At 36.9% G+C, this 20629-nt stretch overlaps 1 long non-coding RNA gene across 1 annotated transcript in view; it reads left to right on the top strand.

The window, feature by feature from the left end:
• Positions 1-931: 931 nt before the first annotated feature.
• LOC144366855 (uncharacterized) overlaps positions 932-20629 on the top strand; it is a 39998-nt gene continuing 20300 nt past the window's right edge. Inside the window, exons 1-3 of the long non-coding RNA XR_013425998.1 lie at positions 932-1068; positions 2409-2501; positions 18969-19090. This is a non-coding gene — a long non-coding RNA (uncharacterized LOC144366855). The remainder of the gene's footprint in view (positions 1069-2408; positions 2502-18968; positions 19091-20629) is intronic.

The following is a 20629-nucleotide window of genomic DNA, read 5'->3' as shown; positions in this document are numbered from 1 at the left end:
CAAAATTGGTTTGACCAAACACAATAAAATAAAAGTGCAATAATTGTGGCTTTAAATTCTGGTTTGCAAAACTATTAGTTTATAAGTCAACAACAACAAAAAGTCTAAAATTTACCCCAAGGGGAGAATATATGTGTGTGTGTGTGTGTGTGTGTGTGTGTGTGTGTGTGTGTGTTTTATGCATTTCATAACCATCTTTGCAAGTATACAAATTCATTGCAATAATGTTTGTAGATATGTGCATTGATATTTTAATCATAATTTAATATTTGATTTCTTTAAGAAAACTGATTTCATAATTCAGTCACTTGCATCTTTTCTACAGAACATAATTGCTGGGCAGAATTCTCAAACACATTTTTTTATTGACATATCTGAGAAAAAGATGTCATTGTGTAAGTTGTATCAGGGATATGAACACAGATATATATTCTTATTTGGCCATGTGAAAAATGCAGTCCTGTGAGTAAGTTAAATACTTATAATTTCAAATCAGTTCTTCCCTGGTTCTTATTATTCTTTTTTTGCTTTTCGACCTATGAGATGGAGCTGCCCTTGAACTTGGGGGTTCCACCCCTCGCCCCACCCTGATCATTCAAGTGCAACCATCAACTTGTCTGTAATATTTTAAATCTGAGGCCCCATAGTGTTATTTTACAAAATAACACCACATAAAAGTCTGGGCTTTGGTTTCCTTAAAATACAGTGTTGGTTGCTTTATGAATAAAAGCATAATTTCAATTTAGGAGACTTTTTGCCTGAAGCCTGCAAGACAGATGCATCTGATTAACTTTGGGGAAACTGGCTTGGCCTGTTATTGTAATGTAGATGTTTTCGGGGTTGGGAGGATATTTTAAAAAGGCATGCAAGAAGGTCTCTTTTTAAGAGAGTCAGAGAACAGTTTTGCTACAGAAGCTGCATCTCAGATCGCTTCATTTTTCCACACTTTTATTTTCTAGTGGAACCTCTCCATTAGCCTGTCTGAATGCAATGCTTCACACTAACACTCGGATAGGGGATGGAACATTCTTCAAAATCCCTGGAAAGTCAGGCCTCTATGCTCTCAAAGTAAGTTGTATTGTTCTGCATGTTATGTGTGTTATTACCATGTATCATGCATTTTTTTCAAACATAAGAAGGTAAACAAAATTAAGTTTGAGTGAAGGGTTGAAGAATGACCCCTATGCCTTTTAAATGTTTTCAGATGTCATAAAAATGATTTCATACTGAGAATAAAACAATGACATTTTTCTTTAAGGAAAGCTTATCTGTGGTTTCTCCACAGCATCTGGCAATGGAAAATAGCTATGGCTTCCTTAAAACTTTTGATTTTTCAAAATTTATAGGGAGGAGTATCATGAGTCATCAGTGAGGAGTTTAATACAATCACAGTTGCCAGAAACTCTTTGACTTAATGACCATCAGCTGATAGGTCTTCACACCTGTAATCTTTCCTGACTTTTGTAAAAATAATCAATTTATTCCTTCTTCTTGAAAACTTACTGATTTTTAATTGGGCATTCAATTTGCAAATAAGCAGTGACCTCAAGGAAGGAATAAAATAGAATAAGTTTAAAATAGTTAATTCTGAATTTTTTAATAGCATTTCTATTTCCATATAGAATGGGAAATGCCATCTAAAATTCAGAATTCCAGATGATCAATGCTTATGTTCTACAAAGGATTGTATAACACAGAACAAGTAAACTCAGAATATTATTTTTATAGATTAAAAATAAATTACTGTTTATTTGAAAATAATTACTGTTTATTATGAAAATCCTTTAGGATGTTAAAGATAAATGATGGATTATATTTTAAGTTTATTTATTTCCTTCGAGAAGATTTATTTTTAATGTCAAAAGTTACATCCCATCTATGTATGATATCTCAAAGTGCATAATAAATGCATTCTACTGTCATATATATAACTAATTAAAAGAAATAAAAAATAATTTAAAAAAGTTATACCTGGCAAAGAAAGTAGGGATTCTCTCTCAGCTATAGTGAATGTTTCTGAAAATAGCGGAGGCTATTTTCAAAATGACTTTTTTTTCCCCTTTGCTTTTTGAGGCTACTTGGATGTTCAATTCACTGATGAAAATGCAGAATTGTTAATCCATTTGTTTGCATCAGGAAGAACATATAATTGATTGGAAACAACTCCTTTTAAGGAGACTTCCTTTTTTTGATGTAGATTTAAAAGGTTAGACAGTAATATCTGGAGTGGTAATGGGCTTTTCCTCTTGACCCCTCCCCAAAGGAGTGACTTTTACATGAAAAAGTAAATCTGTATTGAAACTCCAAATCTCATAAAACTGTGAAAATCCTGTAAGATGCTGAAAGTATTTAAAATAATTTTAGTTGCTAACATATCTCTATTTGTCATCATTAAAAAAATAATATAGAAAGAGGAGTCATCATGCCCAGCAGATGGAACACTGGATTTAGTCTGTGACTCTGAGCTGGATGGCACAGAGATGGCTGAGAAGAAAACGGAGGTGAGTACGAGGAGCTTCAAATATCATCCCAGGTTCTCTTAAGTTAATTCCAATGATTTTACTACTTGAATTCCCCACCATTATACAATTTCTTGTAAGATTTTATCCCTTACCAGGGTTTATCATCAGTCATTTTTTATTTAACAAAGTTAGCACTTAAGAAAAGTATACATTCATTAGCTTTAATATATATATATATAGATGGACACAATATCTTTATTTATTTATTTTTATGTGGTGCTGAGAATCGAACCCAGTGTCTCACACTTGCTAGGTAAGTGCTCTACCACTGAGCCACAACCCCAGCCTGGTTCTTTACTTTTTTGTGTGTATGTTTTTGTATTTCTTGAATAATTTCTGAAGTATTATTAGTATATTTCTCATGTAAACTAAGATGGCGCTAGAGGTATCTTATGGTTTGGATTAAGAGTGCAGTGCTTATGACTAAATGTGCTGACTTTTCCTATAATCACAAGTAGTTGTTTTATAATAGCTTTGTTCCTTGTGTTGCCCTTTGTAAATTAGTCCTAATGTTACCATTCCTTACAGAGAAACAAGGCTCTAATAAGATATTTACTCCTTAAACACTTTTGAAAAATGAGAGATCCTTCCTGAATTCTAAGAGAATCTTTTCCACCTGTGAACTCTGTTATTTCACTCTCATCTCTCTGAAAATCTGTTGTGATTTGTTGCTGCATGTAATTCTGTTTTGCAGAAGCTGCTGTACTCTCTTCCACTCTATCTGCTGGTCTCAAAAATGGTCCCTGTTGGGCTGAGGCTGTAGCTCAGTGGCAGAGTGCTTGCTTAGCAAGTGTGAGGTACTGGGTTGGATCCTCAGCACCACATAAAAATAAATAAATAAAGGCATGATGTCCACCTACAACTATAAAAAAATTTAAAAAAAGGTCCCTGATCATGGTTTGGGAGGAAGAGTGTGTAATTAAAGTCTCTTGTTGGTGGACTCATCGGAATCAGTAAATCATCTTTAAACAAACCTTAAAACAATCCTTGCAGACATATCATATTTTAGTAATAACCTCAACCCATACATTTTGTTAATGGCTATAGGAGTCCCTTTTTATGCTCTCTGGGTGGACTGAACATTCCTTCCCTTTACTTTAAACTGATGGTCCCTATAAGACTGATGTGACTTCATTTGTGACTGATCTGCAGCAGAGGTTGTGAATTGAGCATAGGAAATTCAGATTGTTGTCTTAGTCCAATGGAAGCAGACTGTTTTATAGATTGTTTACCAAATTTTCCCTCGTCTTGATATCCCTGTTCCTACCCCTTTTGAGAACGACCCCCCCCCCATTGTTGTTGTACATTGAAGTTTGGAAGTTCCTTAAGGTTAGGCAGAGGACAAGCAGAGACGCACAGTTTCTGGCATTCTAGAAGGGCTGGCAAATTGAAGAGAATCTGACTGAGGTCGTTCCCCTTGCTGTATTACTTGCCTGTGTGAGCGCTCATGTGTTCTCTCTCAAAATGTACATTGAGCTTCTGGGTGCCAAGTTCTGCTCTTGGCATTGCAGTTCCAGCAGTAAATAACAAAAACAGATCTCTCGTGGAGCTTATGTTCTTTGAGAGATAGACAGTAAGCAAAGTAAATCTGTAAAATTTGTACCTTTTTCACTGGTAAGAACTGGGAAAAATACATAAAGGCATAAGAATGGGGAGAAGAGTGTGTTTAAAAAAAACCCTGAGTGGAGTGAGGGAAAAGGTCTTCAAGGGTCGAGAGTTCTCTGTAGAGGGAACAGCAATCACAAAGGCCTTGAGGCAAGAAAATGCCTAGAATGTTCCAGAAACAGAGGTCGATATATTTGGGAGGCCAGATTGAATAAGGGGGAGTGTGGTAAGATACAAAGCAAGAGAACTTGTGGGGGCTGAGTTATAGAGTATCTTGGGAGTGGGTTTTTTTTTTTTAAACATGGTGTCATTTTTAATATCTTTGTTTTTTGTGTATGTGTGTGTGTGTGATGCTGGGATTTGAACCCAGGGCCTTGTGCATGTGAAGCAAGCACTCTACCAACTGAGCAATGTCACCAGCCAATACCTTTGTTTTTATTTATTTTTATGCTGAGGATTTAACCCAGTGCTTCACATGTCCTAGGCAAGTGCTCTACCACTGAGCCACAACCCCATCCCAGTGGCTTTTGTTTTGAGAGAGAGTTTAAGCCATTGTAGGTTTGAGCCACAAAGACAATTTCATATTTTATCAGGATCACTAAGTATAATAAAAAGATGAAAACAAGGACGAAAACATGGAGATGAGGTAGAAAACTTACTGCCATAGTCTGGAGGACAGATGATAACTGATTTGAATGAAAGGAGTATCAGTAGGTATGATGAAAAGCGATGGGATTCTGGATGTATTTGAAGGTAGGTCCAACAGGAACTGCCAGCAGATATATGTGTATATAGGAGACAAAGGAGTTGGGGATAACTAACTCCAAAGTTTGAGTGTGAGCAAAGAGAAGAATAGTGATACCTTTAGCTTAGATGGAAGAATTTATAAGAGTAGTAGTTTTGGACAGGATGGATATTGATGAGCTCATTCTGGACATTGATTATAAAATTCCGGTTCACCATGCAGGTAGGTATGCTGTGTGACTGACTTACCTATCTGAAACTCCAGCGGAAGACCTTGCTGGAGATGCACAATTGAAAGCAGTCAGTTTATACACGGTATTTGTAGCATGAAATGGAATGAGAACACCAAGGAATTGAAAGTGCATGGTAAAGAGAAGAGGCTCAAAGACTGAGCTGAGGGACTCTTGAATTTCAAGAGTTTGGAGAAATTGTAGGAAACGGCAAATGAGACTATAGATAAATGGACTGGAGAACAGGTTTTCTGTCCTGGAAACCAAGTGAAGATAAGTGTTTCTGGGAGGAAAGTGATTCAAATATGTCAGGGATTTTGATATGTTATTCTGAAGATTAAAAAATTTTTACTGGATTTAGTTTTATGAGATGTTTTGGTTTGCTTTTCATCTCTGTGACCAAAATACTGGGCAAGAACAGTTTATAGGAGGAAAAGTTTATTTGGGGCTCACAGTTTCAGAGGGCTCAGTCCATAGACAGCTGGCTTTATTGCTCTGGGCCCAAGATGTGGCAGCACATCCTGGGGAGGGCTCAGTGGAGCTGCTTAGCTCATGGCAAGGTCAGGAAGAAAAAGCAGGTGTGGGGGATGGAGCCACAGGGAAGTTGCACCTTTGGGGCACACCTCAGTGTTCCACCACCCCCTGCAGCACCCCACCTGCCAATAGTTACCACCCAGCCCATCAGTTCAAACTAGGCTAGGCTGATTAGGTTACAGCTTAGTATCCATTTTTCCTCTGAATATTGCTGCATTCACAGGAACTTTATAACCAAATCAGAACATGAGGGTATTGGTGAACTTGACGTTGACAACTTCTGTGGAATGTTAAGAAACCCTGAATGGAGTGGGTTCAAGAGAATGTGAGGAAAAAAGGGAAAGTAGAATTCAGAGAGAGGTGTTTTTTTTCCTTATAGAAAATAAATATTAGAATAATTGCTTATTAATAAGAAATTCCAATTGAGGAGGAGAAATTGATGACATGCAAAAGGTGCTGTTTCCTCTGTGCTTGATGAGATGACTGAGGTCAGGAAAGGAGCAATAGGAAGAGTCAGCTTATTTCACTAGAAGTGAATGTTGGTATTTGTGGAAGAAGCTTATGGAATTTTCCTTCTTATTGCCTCATTTTTCTCTAAGAAAAGGGAAATAAGTTCATTAGCTGAGGTTGAGAATAGAAGTGGTTTTGTACATATAATGAGAAGATGTAAAATATTTGTCTAAGACAATCTTGTTGCATTAAGGGCATTCATTAAGGTAATTAATCTTGCATTTAATATGGCACCAGTCCCCCTGTTCTGTTCAGGATCACTGTACAACTTCAGACAAGTACACCAGCTAGATTTGACTAGAAGCAATCGAGGAATAAAAGAATTGAGGGTGCCAAATGAAGCAATCGAGGAATAAAAGAATTGAGGGTGCCAAATGAAGCAATCGAGGAATAAAAGAATTGAGGGTGTATGAACTGGAGAAGTTAAGGTGAAAGTCCATAGAATTTAAGTTGGATGTGGAGCTAAGTGAAGACACAATTAATTGAGGGATGGTGTGGAAGTGGAAGTCTCAGTGAGGTGGAAAGTTTGTTGATTTGGTATGATAGAGAAAATGAGAAAAGCATGTGAGAGTGTAGCTCATGACATTGAGTTTACGGTAACATTATGTGTCTGAGATGAGAGAAAAGAAAAGGGCTAGGTTTAATGGTGTCATGAATGGTTAGGCATAGTATTCACTCTGGATCATGGGACCATCAGTGGCTGGAGTTAAGCACCTCTCCATTTGCTCAACTTACATCATGGGATTGGGCAGGTCTACCTGGAGGAAAGGTTTCCTTGTCCTTTTTTTTTAAAAAAATATTTGTATAGTTGTGATTGAACCTTTATTTTACTTATTGATATGTGGTGCTGAGAATCGAACCCAGTGCCTCACACATGCTAGGCAAGTGCTTTGCCATTGAGCCACAACCCCAGCCCTGCTTTTTCTTATTAGAACAAAGATGTTGTAAAAACTGATTGTGGTCCTGGCCTAATATATTAGAGAATCTTCTAATGTATAACATAAGTGAGAGTAACATAAGAGTAACCCAGGAGTTGGTGGATAAGTACAATTAAGGGGAATAGTTGGTAATGCCCTCTGATGAAATGAGATACACTTCTGGAGGCATCTAAGGAACAGGGAGGGAGAATGGTCTAAAGGAATAGGCAGGAGAACATATGTCACCTATCCATGTTCTAGGCCCAGTGATATAAGATGTATATTCCTTCTACCTGAGAGTCTTCCAGGGAAGTGGTATCCATAGGAGAGAGTCAGGTAGACCAAGAAGTAAAGGGATGTTCAGAAGAAACTTGGAGGTTGCAGAAGATTTTTGCTTGTGGCTCATCCTGAATCGATCCTAAAAGGAGATGGAGGGGAGGGTGTTTAGAATCGGGAAGGGGTAGAAGATAGGTTGAGACTTAGCCAATAATTGGACCAAAAGGAGTAAGCAAACCTCCTAATTTGACATGTGAATAGGTACTGCACAGAATAATCCATACACAGGCACACATCTGACTAATATGACCTGGATAGATTTCCTGGCCTCTCCTTTGAAGTTGCATTAGGGAGATAGCTATGGGAAATCACTGAAAGAATAGTAAATAACTTATTTCCTTGAGTATTGCTTGGCTTGCCCACTTTTGTATCTTATTGCAAACCACAATTGCCTCTTGCAGGACAAGTATATTTCTTCTTCATCTCTGTGTCACCTACTTCTGGTGTAGCCTATTAATCTAGCCTCGGGATACATTTTCAGACCAAGAAGCTGAAAATGTGTTGAGTGTTTACAATGTCCAGCCTTTGTACACTGTTTACTTTTATACTTTTTAATCTTTGCAACATTTCTCTAAGTAGGTAATATTTTTAGGCTCTTTTATTTTACTTTCTTTTAGTTATTTTATTACCAGTGAGGAAATGGACTTAAAGAGGTTAAATGGCTCATTCCTGTAACGAACCCAGATATGTGTGACACCAAAGGTCAGACTCCCACTGCCTGGTGGTTGCTGATGTAATTTGCCTAACATTAGATCACTTCTGTTTTGATCATAAACTTGAGACTCTGACAAAGAGGAACCCTTGGCTTATAAAAATGAAGGAACAGGATACCACATGATTGCTTATGAATCAGTAACCCATTCCAGGAAAGAGAACTGCTTTAGGAGATTTCCTTGCTCTGATACATATTTGACCAGAAGTTAGAATGGATAGACCTTCCATACTTTTTACAGCTGTACAAATACATGTTGAAAGTCTGATCAAATAAAGAAGGTGGGGTACATGTGTGGATGTGAGTGTGAAGGGGTTAGGGGGAGAGGGGAGGGAGGTCTGTTTTTCTGTGTTCTCCCCCACATCCCTTTGGGTGAAAGAGTAGAGGGTATTGAGGTAAATGATAGCCTTTAATTGGTAAAATACCCCTGACACCATTGAAAGAATAAGCTTCTGCTACCATAGAGTTATTTCAGATTAATGAAGATTAATTGACATTTGCTGCTCCATTGGAGAGGCAGGCAGAGAAGAAAGTATTTTATAAAAACAGATAATGAGAGAGAAACCTTAGTGCTTGATGCTAGGTATTAATATTGAAGTTCTTACATAGTTAAGGGACTTTAGTCTTCTTCTTGGAATCATCGCCCAGAGAAACATTCTTTGTGAAGGGGAGATGCTTTGCCAAGATGTTTTTTTTAAAGATTCATTGAAAATTTTTACAATGTGGGAAAAGGGGTATATTATTGATTGTAGTAGCATTTATGAGACACAGAACTGTGGTTATGGGTATGTTTCTTTGGCTTCTGAACAGTCTGTCAATAAGCATTGGAAGTATAGACTTGAGAAAGTAAACTGTTCAAATTTTACAAGCTTAGAGATTTAAGAGTGACTTAGGTGAATCACTTGAGGTATCTGTGTTGACAACCCATGACCATTTATGCTTATGTAAGTATATATCCATGTCACCCAAAGAAATTATTAATTTTATGGCCTGTTTTAGTCAGAGATTTATGGGTGTGTTTGTGTCAGAATATTTTTTTTTCTGAGCATAATGCATTGGTATACCCTGAGTTTCCTCACACATTAAGTTGACTTACACTGTGCTGCTGGTTTACAGAGAACCCATGCATATTTTATATGAAATGATATCATCAGTAGACAGTCTTCATTCTCTTCATCCTTTAACTTAGATTAACAAGAACAAAAATGAGTTTCCCTTTTTATGGTGGTCATATATTTCAAATTTAAAATCAACAATAACCATCCTATTTATTTTTTTTAAATGAGGAAACCAGAGAATGTACAATTTTCATCCACAGAGATCAAAAAAGGTTCTGCTTGCTATTAACCCTAATGGCTTTCAGGGAGGAAGCAGCACTCAAGCAAGGGAATTAGTATTTTAAAAGTCTTCATTTAGGGGAAAAAATGGAGAACACATATCCTATGTTTTAGACCTTAGATCCCAGGATAAATAATGATTCCAACATTTCAAGAATTTTATATGGCCCTTTTTCATTCTTCTTTATGGCCAGTTTTATAAGTGAGTTTCTGATTGTGTGATTTTTGGCAGTTAACTTCATGAAACTTTATTCAGCTCATTCTTTGTTTTTATTGGCTCAGAGGCCGCAGTTTGAGGGGTCTTTTTATCAAACATGAAAAGTACTTTAAGATGGCCTGAAGTGTGTGGCTAGGATCTCTGTTGAGACATCAATTACATACAGATGAGGGGCTTCCCGGGGAAAGTGAGGGGGCACCATCCGGGCTCTGACCCCCAGGGAGTTGTTACTCTGAGAGTTTATGGAGCACTTTCACACAACGGGAAAGGAAAGCAAAATGACACAGGGATAGAGGAGTCAGGAAGGGAATGTTCGGAATACCTCTAGAGGTTGCTCTCCTACTTAGGGTCTCTTTCCCCGTGGTCTTTTTTTGGTGGAGATTTTTTCAGTACCAACCTGTGAATGCCCAACTGTGAATGCCCTAGGATGGTGTGTTTGGGGTGGGGTGTGCTGGGAAGTGTTGGTAGGTTTGGAGGGAGAAGAGAAAATACAATCAATTTGCAACTGGTAGCCCTTCCTAAGAACCTTGTGAGTAAATGAAATTCCTCCAGGGTCTACACCAGCCTCCCTTACTTTCCTGGGTTAAGTTAGTTTGTCTTTCATTCAGCATCTCTGCATTTCAGTCAGAATCTTGTTAGCAGCTCATGGAGACACCTGCTCCACATTGGTGGCCTAAAGAAATTTAAGTATGTGAAAATTATGTTGTTTTAGTTACACATGGAAGAAAGTACAAAGAGAACAATCTCTACAGTCAGAAATGACCGTTGGCAGGATATAAAACTTCCTCTGCCCACTCTTTCTCATTTTCCCTCCTTTCATCCCAGCCCACTGATTTCATAGTTCACAAGAAGCATGAGAGATTTCAAAAGATCATTCAGGCCTGGGTCCTCTCCCATGCCAGCGTTTTTCTTAAACCCGTCAATTCAATTGGACATTATTCCAATAGCAGATGTCCAGCAGGATAGAAATCCTCGTCTCCTAGTATCTGTCCCTCTATGTTTTTGATAACCTGTATAGTGAAGAATTTTTTCCCTCTGTTGAAATCTTTTGGGCTTTTAATTAAACTAATTTCCTCCTTTTTCCCCTCTTTGATGATAGCGAACAGCTGGTGACTATCCAGTCACTACCCCCTCCATCTCAACTTCTCCAAGTGACTGACTTCAACTCTTTCAGACAGTACGTATAGATACTATTTTCCATTTCTTTTATCCATTAGGGGCTCTTTTTTTAAAAAAAAAAACATATTTCCCCTTGAACTGTGAACTTTGTTCTTGTATAAATGGATTTTAATCAGTTTTAACAGTCCAGAGACATGTAAAAAAAAAAAAAGTTTTCTTTTCATTGCAGATAAAGTGACCCATTTAAATGTACTTTCCCCTTTTTCTTGTGTTATGAGAAGAATATTTCATAATAAAGAGATAAAAATTGGAAAGAGTATGATCTCATAATAAAAACAAACTCCTTTTCAAATAAAAACAAAATTAAAGGTATTCCCCCAATTACTCATCTTAACTAGCCAATGTTCTGTTTGATTTATACAGTCTGTGATTTGTATGTAAGAACAAAGCACCCGAGTTCTTTAAAAAAAAAGTTCTTTTCATTGATACCAGATGATCCATTCTCTCTTCTGTCTCTAAGTGACTATATATAACCATTTCTCAGTGAGCCACCTGGGTCCCTTACCTAATTCCCTGTTGCTACACATTGGAGTTGATATATGTTGAGGTATAAAGTAATTAGTAATGATGTCTGTGAGTGAAGCATTTACTCTTGACTCATGCTAACCTTTTGCTGATAGCCTTTCTGTCTACTTTTTCTATTTCTCATTTTCTAGGTTGATTGCTTTATGTCTGTTCAGCTGTTTTAGGAAACTGATTCAACATGGAAGATCCCAGGTGTTGTACTAGGGCAAAAGCAATAGCCCCTGATATTTTTACCACACACACATGCTGTTACATGACTCTCCATACTTCTGGGAGAGAAATTCTTATTGGTTCTGTGGTGGAAGGAGGGTTAGGTTTCAAAGCTGGCATCAATAGGATAGGGTTTTCCTACTAAATATATTGATTTGCAGTTTGAGTTTCCTCTTTTTCTAGTTTGTATCTGAAGGGTATGTTGATGAATATCCAGAGGTATTTGTATCACTAAATTGGCTTGGCTGATAAATCAAGTGCTTGTAGGAAGTATTTCTATAGCTACATTTTCCCATGGGTAAAATGTTCTTCCTAGGTACCTATGTAGTAACAGTGTCCTATCCAGTGCAAATTTGAGTGAACCTTTTGTGGACATTGTAATGAAGTTGTGGTATATCCAGTTTTGGGACAGCGACACGTGAACATCATTTGCAGTATTTGTATTAGCCATGAAAAAAAAATCATTTAGGTATCACCATGATGCATCTCATAGGAACACACACACACTTTCTTTTTTGTTGGTTTAATGACCATCTTATTTGATACTGGGGATTGATCCAAGGGGTACTTTACCATTAAGCAACATCTCCAGCCCTTTTTTTATTTTTTATTTTGAGACCAGGTCTCAACAAGTCACTTGGAGCTTCTCTAAGTTGCAGATGCTAACCTTGAAATTGTGATCCTTCTGCCTTAGCCTCCTGAGTTGCAAGGATTATAGGTGTGTGCCACTGTGCCCAACTTACTTTTTATTAATTAATTTATTTTTTCTGGAAACCTCTCCTGAAGAAAAAAAGAGCTTTATTAGGCTTTGTATACTTTATATAATCTGCTTCCGAAGCCTAAAGTATAGTAAAAATTTCAGGTATATTAGGTCTCTTTTATTCATGGAAAATATTGCTCTAAATATTATCAAGAACATCAATAACTACAATGTTTTGACTCCTTGTCCTTTGAAAGTTTCTTAGGGAAAAATTGATATTTCCATTATTTTATTGCTAGTATTGCTCTATGTAATTGCTAGTTTTTCTTGGCATATTCTTTGAATGTTTTCTTTTAAAGCAGCAAGAAAAATGACTTAAGCCCAAATACCTATACCTATCTTGGAACAAGAAATGTTTTTAGAGAGGGCAGCTCTCCACAGACTGGATCCAAAAGGAATTAGGGAATTATCTTTCTCTGAAAGAAGTGGAGTCCAAGAAAGATTTAATTGGGGTCAAATGGGCTTCCATGTTTTTTTTTAGATCAATTTTTACAATTTGGCACATTTAGTTTGTTGCTGCATATACCCCAAATAGCTAATGCATACAATTTCAAATTAAATTCTGTATATAAAACATTAAAATCCAAACTAAATTCTTTTGATTACTTGCTATTTGGGGATTTTTTAAAAAATTATCTGCTTATTGATCTTTCAAAACAAAGTGTAGTTATCACCACTATGTTTTTGTAGGCATAGTTTTTCTCAGAATCAATGGTTCCACATCATTGTTCTTTGGATAAAAAAAAACGTAGAAAACTCTTGTGGCCTCAACCTCACATTTTGTTGTTGTTCACAGTTTTCTTCCCTACATTTTCCCTGGTGCTTGACAAGAAGAAAAGTGCTCATTAGAAGTTGTACAGTTGAATTAATAATAAATGAAAAACCAAACTTCTAAGATCCAACCCTCTTTAAAAATATAATTGAAGCTGGGTGTGTGGGTGCATGCCTGTAATCCTAGTGGCTCAGGAGGCTGAGGCAGGAGGATTGCAAGTTCAAAGCCAGCCTCAGCAACGTGGTGAGGTCCTGAGCAATTTAGCGAGACCCTGTCTCAAAGTAAAATATGAAAAAGGTCTGGGGATATGGCCCAGTGTTGGGTTCAATACCTTTAACCAAAAACAAACAAACAAACAAAAAAAACATTTGTCACAGTGCCTGAATTAATTTTAACTTTCTTTTAATTCATTAAGGCATTATTAAACCTATATTTCTATAGAAAGCTGTTGGGCTTTTAGAGAATATGGTTTTACTATTCAGAAAATTGAAAGGTAGTAGTTAGAGGGACAACTGATAGAAATGAAAATGTTCGGGCTGGGGTTGTGGCTCAATTGTAGAGTGCTTGCCTAGCATGTGTGAGGCCCTGGGTTTGATTCTCAGTTTGATTTTATTTAAATTAAATAAAGGTCTTTTGACAACTAAAAGAAATATTAAAAAAAATTTAAAAAGTGAAAACGGCCAAAGGATGTATTATTACTTGACTTTACTAAATGTTTGAACATCAGTTGCCTGGGGGATGTGTGGCTTAGTGTGGGATATATAGCAACTAATAGTACAAAATATCTGTGTTGCATTTACTATATAATGATAATGTCCAGATTCTGGTCTGTGTGCAGTTCTGCACCCCACACCACTACTGAAATTTTACATAGCATAATGATTTCTAATTTTGACTTTTAAATTTTATTTATTTTTATTTCCCTATGTAAAACCACAAAACTCTGACTTTCCTCTTAAAATAAGGCAATGAGTAAAGATAGCAGAGGGAAATGTATCTATAATTAGTGGCAAGTCATGCAGCTTCCCACAGACTTTCATAGGAAGGTCTGTGGTTTGGCTTTTATATTTTTCCCTAATTGACTTTAGGATAATTTTAGAGAGTTTTTTGAAAACAGGCTTCTGTTTTCAAAATTTTTAAATTCTATTTTTATATATGCTTTTGCATAATAAAAACTAGCTTTGCTGACCTCCCCTTCCATGATTCAGGTTAAAAAGAGTAATTGAAAGTTAGCTTCAACAATGGATTCTTTAAACAAATTTAATGAAAATCAAATTAAAAATTTTAGTTTAATAACATTTATAGTTTGCCTGCTCTGAGCCCATATTTGCACAGATCCCAGTATTGCAGGGATTCTCAGTCCCTGAGTTGCTGAGCCAGGGGACACAGGTCCCAGTTCTGCAGGGACTGTCAAGAATTCATCCACTAGGTTCTAAGGAATCATGGTCAGAGGAGAAGCAAGTTGGCCCCATTCATACTCTAGGAAGCTTTGTGGGAAGCTCTTTGAAGTTTCATTTGCCCAGATGAGTTTGCTAGGTAGAGTAAAGGGGAGGAGAATCTAGAGGACGGATCATCAGAGCCAGTGCATAAACATAGCAGGTAAATGGATCAGAGATGGTGGGAAATCAGGAAGATATGAGAATAGAAGTAGTGGCAGAGCAAGTTTATGTTCTGATTTCTCCCTTTGTGTGTGTGTGTCTTGAGTTAAAGGTCAAAGTTAGAATTGTGGGTGTCCTCTTGCACACCAGTCAGTGGGTTAGTAGTGAGATTAGGAGGGGATACCACCTGTATCCTCTGTCCAACATGCAACTTTAAACATGGGTCCCAATCCACATATTGTAGTTCAATTGCATGCTCAAATTGAGTGCTAAGTGAAAAAGAGACAAGATGACAACTTGGGGATTCTGAAGAAAAAAGAAATAAACCCACAGTTTTGCTAGAATATAGTCATCCGTGTCCCTGGACTTTGAAGCTGCCTCATGGTTACATGGGTTACATCCACCTGTCTTTGCTCCTGGATCTTGTAAACAGGTTATTTTGGAGATTTGGGGGAGTGTGAGGTAGATGATAGGCTGGTCTAATATCAGAAGATTGGCGTTAACTATGTGTTTTGCTCACCTAATTTTGGGAGGCAAGTAATATGTAGACAGAAATACTATTTCTACACATTAAAAAAAAGTGTTGAGGAATGTAAGTTCTAGGGAAAATCAGTGTTATTTTTGTTTCTTCATTTGCAGTTTGTACACCTATGGAAAGGGCAGGCTGTCTTTTGGGGTTTTGAGGTATAAAGTTCTGGCAGTGATTTTGTGATCATGCCAATTGCCAATTAGAAAAAAATAGCTCCCATTCTGTCCTGAATGCCAAGAAGATATCCATTTCTAAACTGCATGTCAGTGTTTGATATTTATTGGATAAAACATCTGTCCTAATTCTTCAGTTTCCTGGCTCCTGTTGTAGTTTTACTTACAGGGGATTTTCCTTGATCCTTCCTTTAGCATTAATTTATCTTTGGCTTGAATTTCAGAGGCTACACTGAGTCCTTCAGATAAATTTTCAGGGAACTGTTTGGAATAGGCCCTTAGTTATTTATCCCATCTTTTATTAAGAAAGCTTCAAAAATAAATTTTAAAAAAGGCTGAAAACCCTGTGTTTTGTCAGAGAATGAAACTGCATTACCCTGTACAGTTCAATTACCCAGTGATTCATATATTCATGATAAGAGTCTGTATTTGTCATTACTTAAAAGAACACATACACACCTCCTTCTTGGAGCTTGTGGATGAATTATGTGGGTACCCCATCAGTAATTTTCTTTTTTGATTTTTTTCTTTAAAAATTTAAATTTTAACCCAAAGGAAAGAATCATGTATGTATTGTACTTTTTGATAACATTGTACTTTTCTTTAAGATTCTATAATCATTCTATCAGAAGAAAATAATTAGGGAAAAAATGGTTTGACCTAGAGAAATGTGTGAGGACCAAGTTCCAGAAAGAGCAATCAGGGAGAAAAATGGCTACTTAATACAGGAATATTCATAGTGCTTCATTTAGTCTGGAATGGAATGTAAGATAAAGCAAATAGAGTTGGGTAGAGGAAGATGAATCATTTTGAGAACTAGGTTCATAGTATTCCTTAAGGATGGACATTAACTCCATTGTCCTGGATTCCCTATAAAGTTCTGGGCTCCAAATTGAACAGAATCTTTCTTTTGGAAACAGTGTATATAAATGTATATGAATCACTGTGAACACAGTGTCATCATAAACTTAAATCATGTGGTTTCCCAATATTGGATGGTTTCCTAGATCAGAGAGAAATAGAGCAAAATGGTGAGCTAGTGTTATCCTCAGGAGAGTCGATTGTGCACTGCTTAGTTAGCAGTCAGAAAATAGGAGGGACACAAAGGCTTTAATTGTATAGACAGAGTTTGTTGTTATTTGATCCTGCTGTACTGTAGTTTACCTTTGAAAGACATGAATAAAAGCATTTCCCAAGTAAATTGGTAGTAAATTTGAATTTAGAGGTCCAGCATGCAGGAACATTCTCATATTTTTCATAAATTCCTTAATACCCACGGTTTGCATTTGGTTCTCCTTTCTAATCAGTAAGTGTTCAGTTTTCTAGGTGCAAGTGCTTCTAAGAATGTGAAAGTAATAAAATATATTTGCTAACGCACTCTTTACTTTTACATTATATCCATTTCAGTCTGTCTACTTGGGATTACGTATCCTGTCTGCCACTTTTTTATCACTTCCCTGATTTGTCACACTTCATAGAGACTTCAACACATTGAAAAGACCATCTGTATAAACCAGTACACACACACACACACACACACACACACACACACACACAGAGTAGATTTATCTTTAGAGTATAAATTGATGATTATTTCTAATATTTTTTGGTAAGTAAGCTTCAGTAAAGTATTACAAATGAGTAATAATTTCAAGGAGAGGTGTTAGAAACCATACATGGTTTATGCAAACAGTGTTTAAAAACGTTCACACCATCTTAATGAAACATTTACACCATCTTAATGAAAAATGTCATAATGTATCAAGTAGAAAAAAAATCACTAGATCTTTAATTTAAGGACTTCTGTCACTATATGTGCAGATATTTTGAAACCATACAATTATATTTAAACCTACAATTCTTAATTTTTTCATGCCAGGGGCTAAATGACTTGTTCCCTTTCTGAAACTTTCTGTTTTAGCATTTACAACATCATGCAGTTCAGTTATATTTCTTTAGACGTGGAATTTCCTGCATCTGATCTTGGCTTTCGAGGCCAACTAGTTTACATGGAATAATCCTCGGCTCCAGAACTAGACCGGGCTTGCCTTGGATCCAGCACTGCTGTGTCATTGCCTGTGTGACCATGGGTGACTTATTGGCCTTTCTGAGCTCTCTGGCTTTCTCTCTTCCACATGAACATAATACCCATTTGTCTTGCGAGCAAGCTGTATGAATTAAATGAGATCACATATGTAAAGTGCCTAGATTAATAATTAACAATCATTTTCCTAAACTCATTCATATGGCTGGCTTCCTGGTTGCTTTCTGAATTAAAACAAAGCTTGATTAATGCTTGATTTCCCCAAATTCTTTTCTCATGAGCCACATGTACATTCATAGGCAAGACTTGCTAGAGTCTGTAGAAAGAAACTTGACTCTTCTCAGCACTATGTATGTGTATAGCTTCAATTTTTTACTACAATTATTATTATTAATTGTGCTGGGGATTGATAAGTATAATAGTTTTTACTCCTCTACATACCTTTAAAACCCTGTTCAGAATCCCCCATGTTACCATTACTTGGAAAGTTTTCTTGACATCCTGTTTACCCTGTGCCCTTAAAAAGTCATGTTTTGTGCATTTACAATATGTTCTCAAGTTATTTTCTTCTATCTAACTTCCTCTTGCCTCCTGCCTTTGACATATGCCTTCATTCTGCTACTACTAATCATAGTACTTCCTTACTTCGATTCTCCAAATGCCTCCCTTTCTTCCAGTATACACAGAAAAAGACCTGTGTCAGTGCCCCTGCCAAGATCATGGCAGGTGTTAAACCTTGTCTGTCTGTTGGGGTAGGACTGAAGGAAGAGTTCTAGCTTCCAGATAAGCTCCTTGGTCACCCATGTCTAGACATCAGTTCTCCTAAAAAGTGGTCTTTTGGGAGAATGTACTGGACTGCTGTACAACTGGCCAAGGGAAAATCTGACTCTGGTAAAAATGGGCAGATTACATTGCAATCGGTAGAGAGCACCATTTCTTAAAAAATAATTGGTCTTAATTTGAAAACAAGTATCTCAGATTTCATTTTTCCCTCTCCATCCTACATGTCTTGTCCCATAGGAGAAGAGAAATAAGTCACAGCAGGTCATAGATTCTACAGAAGAAGGGTCGTTAAATAGAGGAAACATTATATCTATGAAGCTGGGTGGATTTAAAACATTTTTGCTCATGTAGATAGTTTTCTTCAGTTTGTGCATCATTCAGTTGCCATATTCAGATTCAGATAGTGTCTACTGACTCCAAACTACAACTTCAGAGGCAGGTATTGTTCTGTTTGTTATGTCCATACAATAGCTCTGTGACATAAAAATTATCATCCATTAGTGGGTAAGGCAACATGGAGGCCCAAAGAGGTAAAATTGAACTGTGGCCACACATTTGTTAAATGATCCCTTCTCTTCGAATCTAGATAACTTTTCTTTTTTACTGTGCTATTTTGCTTCATTTTAAGTATCCATTTTCAATTGGAGAAAAAGCTCCAAGTGAGTTAATTACAGTGAAGGTAAAAAAAAGGAATTCAAATTAATAATATCATTATCTCTCTCTCTTTCTAGTTTGTGCGAAGCAGGTACCTGACGAAGCATCTTCCACTCGAGATTCAAGCCTCACGAACACAGCAGTGCAGGGCAAGCTAGTGTCTTCCTTTCAGCAGCACACCAAAAAGGCGCTCAAGCAGGTAAGAGAGCTGCCATCTGTCCTCTTCCTTCTGTTCTACCTACCTCTTCCTTTCATTCTACCTACCTAAAGTAATGTGTTCTGCTGATCAGGTAAAATAAATAAGAACCAAACCATCAGAAAGCAACAGACATTCTGAGTTCAACTCCTTGCATAATATTTAATATAATCATTTTAGTCCACACTAAAAAGTAGGAGAGGCTTGGCTGAGGACTCAAGTCTGACATAGAGGAGGAATGTTCTTGGAAACACACACAAAAAATTGTGTTAAGATTTTTGTTGGTGTGTGTAAACCAGTTCGGTTCATATAAACCAGTTGGGTTCATGAATATATTGCATAATTTGAAAATAATATCTCTATGATCTCATTGTGCTTATCTGTTATATAAAAATAAATGATAATTTTCTTTTTCATTATTGTTACAAATATCTACCTACATCTAGAATATCTATCAATATGTGGTGTTGGATGCTGTATGAAGTTACATGGTCTCATGCTAATGTCACATGCACTTTGGTGTCACATGGCTTTGTGTTGAGGTGGTGGTGAGAGGTAACAGTTTTAAAGTTGGCTCTGGGCACTGATATATCTCGGTTGGATCATTGTTACCCATGCTGTGAATCTAGATAAGCTGCTTTTCCTCTCTGATTCTCAAAGGCATTCTCTAGAAAATGTGGACATGATAGTATACGTGGTTGATCTGAGAGTTAACTGGGGTGATGCATTGGAAGCACATGGACATGTCTGGGCCATAGTGATCACTCAGGAAGCCTTAGCTACTGCTGTCAGTCCAGCAAGTGCTGAATTGTTTGAAGAAAAAGAAGAGATGCTGTGGTTAGATGGATCCATCACATGAGGATATATTAATCATCCTAGCAGTGAGTGGAAGGCCTGCTTTGCTCCTGTTCAATTGCTTTTCTCTTACAACTTCCTTTTGATCAGAATTCTGTCCCAATATTCCTTAATCTGTTCACTCTAACCAGGACATAAATAAAGGTATCATTCTGGTAATATGAGTAAAGAAAGAGAAACCATGTATTCTAAAATAAAGCTGATTAAAGAAACAAGCCTCACCAACCTCTAAAACTTCTTAATGCTCACACCCAATCTCTTAGACTTGGAATGTTCTCACCCCCCTTCTCTGCTGTAGTAGATAAGCAAGCATAGAAAAAAAAAACCTTAAGATTTTTGGAGAGAAGTATATTACCTTTCATTCTGAATTAACTATTGAAATTGCAACATTCCCATTCTTAATATTATCTTTTAGGTAATAATAGTATTTCATCCTGCACATATCTTTGGGGCAGCTTTCCATTAATATTATGGTTTTTTGTTTGTTTGTTTGTTTTCAAATAAGTTGTAGTTGGACACAATGCCTTTATTTTATTTATTTATGTGGTCCTCAGGATTGAACCCAGGGTCTCGCACATGCTAAGCAAGTCCTCTACTGCTGAGCCACAATCCCAGCCCCTCATGGCTTTTTGGGAACATTTTAGAGACCAGAGAACAAAACTATAATTACTGTTGAAATTAATTGGT

The sequence above is a fragment of the Ictidomys tridecemlineatus genome, chromosome 9 (genome assembly GCF_052094955.1).
Source record: "Ictidomys tridecemlineatus isolate mIctTri1 chromosome 9, mIctTri1.hap1, whole genome shotgun sequence".
Taxonomy (NCBI): domain Eukaryota; kingdom Metazoa; phylum Chordata; class Mammalia; order Rodentia; family Sciuridae; genus Ictidomys; species Ictidomys tridecemlineatus.
The sequence above is the reverse complement of the archived record's forward strand: the minus strand, read 5'-3'. Positions and strand labels throughout refer to the sequence as shown.